Genomic DNA, 5,944 nt, shown 5'->3' with positions numbered 1-5,944 from the left:
GGTTGGTTTTACTGCCAGTGGGCAAGCAGACCCAAGTCCAGGTGTGGTAACACTTATTTGCTGTATTTTTTAAAATTTCTATATATATTCATGTAATTCTTATTTAGAAATACTAAGCTCTAAAAATATTTTCCTCAATTAAATTCCTTAGAACCAGAAATGTAAAAATAATTCTAAGATATAAATATTCTTATAGATTCATAACTAAATCCTTATATTCCTTACTGAATTAAAATGTACCTTTTATGTGTGTTCCAACTAAAATAAAATAAAATGGAAGAAAATGAATATTTTAAGAAATGTCAGTTTTCAGCACTTATTTCTCCTCTGCACCTAGTAAAATACTAAATAACTAGTTCACCTTTGCATAAATAACTGCTCAACACTCTCCAAGAACAACTGTTTCATTCTGACAAATAGGCAAATGATACAGATATGTCATCCTTGCCTCCAGTATACAGCAAAGAGTACGAGACCAAATTGACAGACAGTGAGAAGAAAGATGATTTGTTCTCAAAGACAGACATGTAAGGTCAAGGTATGAATTTTAGATAGGGGAACAGTTTCTCTTGTGAAAAGAGAAACAACTTGGTGATATGTAATGCATTTGCAATGTCAGAAAAAATAAAGTATTATGTTTCAACTTCAAAATATCGAATATGCTACTATAGCTAACCCAAGGATGTTAGTTTTAGGGAGAACAAAGGGACAAAGAGCCAGACTTCGCTGCACTGCTTCCTGATGCTTCCTCTGAGTCTTAATCAAACTAAAGATTCATTATACTTGGGGAATCACTGCTAGAACTTTAATCTGCTTTGTTGTTGCCTTTCATCTGCTTTTTTGCTGCCTCAGAACTGGATTGATTTATTGATTTTGATTTTGATGTGTAAGAATTTCAAGAAAGATCTTTTAGTGCCAGACCAAGGTACCCAATTAATAAGGTGTTAGAAATATTTTGAAGATGCTGCCTTTCTACTGAGTTACTAAAGCATTTAATTGGCCCCTAAAATAGTAAGTTTGATTTAGAGGCCTGATGCCAGGTTACAAAGTGCTGGCTGGCTTAGATCTGTCCCTTTCAAGCTTAATGAAACAGTCTTTGTTCAGCTTCCAAACACACCTTACGGTTAATACTTGATAGAGCACAATATTTTCACCCAGAAAGGGAAGTTCAATACATTTACTCCTAACTCCTAACTGAACAGCCAATTTAGAGTTAAAATTCAGTCTATATGTCTCTATTAATTTATATGTTTGGGGAAGTTTTAGGTTCACTAGATTCTGTACTCTGAAGCACTTGTATAAAATGTGCTGCCAGAACATGTGTGACTGATTTGGTTTCATTGCTGATACTCACAAAATCTTGATTTCCCTTGACTTCCCACTCAGCCAGCTAGTAGAGAAAGGTAATAGTGAAAATAACATAGTACTTTTCTCTGAGGAGCTCAAAGTATTTTCTAAATATATCTTCATTAATCCTCACAAAATTCCTGTGAAGTTAACCAGCACAGAGATTATTCTATTTTACAACAGGGATCAAAATCTTGCATATATACGTTACTTATCCAGAACTTCGGAGGCTATCAATGCACAAATCAGGATGAGAATTAGGTTTCTTATATCTCAGATAACCATATAATTTACTGTCCAAACTAGGGCACTGTGAAAGTAAAAGGGGCAATATTAATAATTATGTCAGGACAATAGTCATAAACTGGGACATACAGCCACTCTACCTATAATCAACTGAATAGAAAAGTGACAGAGCCACAATGCCTAGTGGAAAGTCAATAGTTTAAAACATAAATATAGAACTTACTGGTATGGAGAAAATGTATAAGAACATAAGCAGTAAGTCAAAGGACTTGTTTCACTATTCCATTACTATAAAACTACTAGTAGTTTGTTGCATTTACTTTTAGTCTTGTTCTATAAAATTTTTAGAAAAGAGTTGAAATTATACATTATATGTAAGTTACTCTTCAGAATTTTCAATTTGACACATCAAAAATATTTTTCCAATTTACTAAAAAATGGTTCACAAACTTTTAAAAATTACCACATTATGTGCCAGGATATGCAAACACCATAAAAACCATAACTATATCCAATTATTACTTATAACTTTTTAGATATATGAATAGTGCTATGATGAGAACTTTAACGTACATTTTTAAATATATCTCTAATAATTTCATTAGGATGTATTTCTTCAATTCCCTCCAACTATATTGTGAATCTCCATTTATCATTCTTTCTAATTCTTTATGCTTTAAGTTTACATTTTTGGGAGATTTATTCTTTAATTTTATTGGGAGTTGTTCAGGTGTTTGAAGGGAAATATCAGGTTTTGTGTCATTGTTATAAAAAATTCTATGATTAGTTTTATCAATTATTCATTTTTAGTTTTTTCAGTTTTATATTATATCAAAGTGTTTTTAAATAATATCATCTTTATTTTACTTTTCATAAAGTCATAGAGATTGTTTCACATTCTACTTTGGACTTCTTGGTATGAATAATTTCGTTCAGTTTTGATTTTCTTCTTCACTCATGGCAGGTGTTTAATGCTATAAACAAAACTGTGTGTAGAGCTATGGTCTCATCACCCAATTCCTGATACACAGTGTTGGAAATTTCCTAAATTAAATTAGTTATGCTCTTTCTTTTAGCTTCCCCTTTGAAAGTCTCATTTTTCCAACAGTCTTATTTAGTGTTCTCACTTTTGTGATTCTCTAGATTACCAATAACTTAAAAATTTTTATCTCTGAATTTGTTGATATTCAGCATTATTATTTTAGTTCTTAATCTTGATAGAGGATTTTAGGGTTTTTTTAATGGAAATTTTGTATTCTAATTTCCAGTTTGGGAATATTTTGTTATAAAGGATGAATAATGTATAGTTTCCATTTTGCTTTCTATATAATTGCTTTGTTAAATTTTAGAGGATCATATTTATTGATACATCTATGGTGAAGAAGGAGATCAGTAGAGTAAATTATGTCAATAAGCAGCATCAATTTAGGTTTATTTTCCCTGAACATTTTCTCAGCAACTCAGTAATCTGTGGGAATAATTATTTTCATGCCAGCAGTAAATCGGTCTAGCTATATCATTAATCTAGCCTTGGAAACTATGACCACTGAGCTGGATAAAGACATGAGATGAAAAATCCATTTGTATGTCATTTTTTTCCTCCTTAAGGCCTCCCAGCTTTATTTTTTTTATTAGTTATCTATTTTTTACATGTTAGTGTATACATGTCAATCCCAATCTCCTAATTCATCCCACCACCACCACCACCCACCCTGCTTTCCCTCCTTGGTGTCCATACGTTTGTTCTCTGAATATCTAGAAAAGTTATGACTTCAGCAGATACGAAGAATATGAAAAGTACTCTGACAAGAATCATACAATAAATAGATTTTTAATCCAACCTAGTCCTTAAACAATCTGGGTAGGGAGATTAATTAAAATCAGAATGGATATAAGGTAATGTGAAGACATTAGTAAGGTGAATCTAATGAACATGAGTTGTACACCTACTTCATCCTTATTCAAAGTTCATGGACTTGGAATCTCTACTTATTAGCATAACTCTATAAAAAGTTCAGATTTGTTCACCATAGTTCCAGAAATCAATATCCAACTGAAATGTCCGTTAACGAAACAGCCTGAGATTGTAGCTACAATTCACTTGAGCTGAAAACCCCATTTGCTTAAGAGAGTATAATGGTTTTCATGGTATCTTTTTTTTTTTTTACCCTGGGAAAACTTTTTTTAAAAAGTAGAGAAATGAAATAGATCAAAACTATAATATTCATATTTTAAAGATGTTATACATATAAATAATTGATGTTGGTATTTAAATATTTGCAGGTTAGCACTTTAAATGTGTAACTGAGCAATTATTTTAAGCTTTATTTTTTTTTCTTTTTTACATCTTTATTGGATTATAATTGCTTTACAATGTTGTGTTAGTTCTGCTGTACAACAAAGTGAACCAGCTATATGCATACATATGTCTGCATATCCCCTCCCTCTTGAGCCTCCTTCCCACCCTCTCCATCCCACCCCTCTAGGTCATCACAAAGCACCAAGCTGACCTCCCTGTGCTATACAACAGCTTCCCAGGAGCTATCTATTTTACACATGGTAGTGTATACATGTCAATGCTACTCTCTCAATTCGTCCCAGCCTCCCCTTCCCCCACTGTGTCCACAAGTCCGTTCTCTACGTCTGTATCTCTATTCCTGCCCTGACACTAGGTTCATCAGTACCATTTTTCTAGGTTCCATATATATGTGTTAATATACGGTATTTGTTTTTCTCTTTCTGACTTATTACATTCTGTATGACAGACTCTAGGTCCATCCATATCACTACAAAATCACTCGATTTTGTTCCTTTTATGGCGGAGTAATACTCCATTGTATTGCTTTTTGAGTTGAAAACTATAAGAAGTTTTACTAAGTTGGCAATAGTGCTTTAACATTTAAGACAGCTTAAGAGTCACCATTTTATTAGTTTGATTTACTAGCTTTATAAGGACTGTTTACTCTGGAAGGGTTTGTTTGTTAGTCAGATAATTAAAGTGTTCACAAAGATAAATGAACATATCAAATTTATAAATGCACTTTAAAATTTTTAAGGGAGTCAATTAAGTTGTAAATGGAACCAAACATTAATCAAAGTCCCCCTTTAAAATTATTTTTAAATGTATTAGATTTATAAATAGAATAAAGACTTCCAGTTTAAAATATAAAACTTTTAAGTGTTTAAAATTTTTTAATATGCTGCATGTTAACTTAAAATATTGTACTTACTATCAATACTCCTTTATATATTCAAAACTCACAATGAAAAACACCCCAACATGCTCACTGACAGCTACCATAAAACTCTGTTAGCTATAGGTCCTGTATGGATTTTGATCTCCATGATCTGAAGATCATGCATCAATTCTTTCTTCTTGTTGTTATTTTATTTTTAATTTTAAAATGTCATACATCACACAGGTTAAAGAGTCAAATAGTTCTTCAAAGCTTCTTATGGCAATACCCCATCCCTTGCATCCCATTTCCCCCTCCTCAGAAGATACTACTTTCAACTACTTTAGCATTGCTTTTGGATTTTGCTTCTATATCTCTAAATAATAGTCTAATACTGAAACTTCATTATTGTTCATCATTAAGTATTTTCTATTGATGTACCACTATGACAGCTAAAGATTTAACTCTTCTTCCCATCCTCCAAATATAATTATATCTTAACCTTGTTTGGTCAACAGTTAGTGTTCATATTATTATGACTAGGTTAATGCTACTCACAACTGATCCATTTAAGTAAAAATGACTGCATTTCTTTCCAATATTTTCTTTCCTTGAGTTGATAATTTCTTATTTTTGTTTTGTTTAGTTTTCTATATATGTATCAAAAAAAGCTCCAATCTCAATTCCAATTATCTAATGAGCCTATCAATACATTCATAAACATTAGGCATTTTGTCAGTTTTATCTTTTTGAAGAATTTTTTTTCTTTAGTTCTGATACACACAGATTATCATTTAAATATGCTCTACTTCTTTAACAACCTGGAGATTCCTTACACACTGTGCCCTTCTCTTTCCTCATTTACTGTTCAATTTAGTAAAGCATTCTTCAGTAACTTTCTGAGATACTAAGCATTGGAAGCATCATTTTGGAAATTTGAATGTTGAAAATGCTTTTTATGATTTTCTCATATCTGATTAATAGTTTGGCCAAGCATATTATTCTATATTGGAAATAATTTTCTCTTACAATTTATCAGATTTTACTTCATTGATTTCTAGTGACCTATTTTTGTTTTTCCTTTCAAAACACTGGGATTATCTTCTGTTTTTTCTCAGTGAGCTGATTTTTTTCATTATTTTTCTTGGTGTTGGTAGGTCTATTTTCATCCACTG

This window comes from Balaenoptera acutorostrata, chromosome 3 (assembly GCF_949987535.1).
Source record: "Balaenoptera acutorostrata chromosome 3, mBalAcu1.1, whole genome shotgun sequence".
Lineage (NCBI taxonomy): Eukaryota > Metazoa > Chordata > Mammalia > Artiodactyla > Balaenopteridae > Balaenoptera > Balaenoptera acutorostrata.
This window is presented reverse-complemented; position numbering follows the sequence as displayed.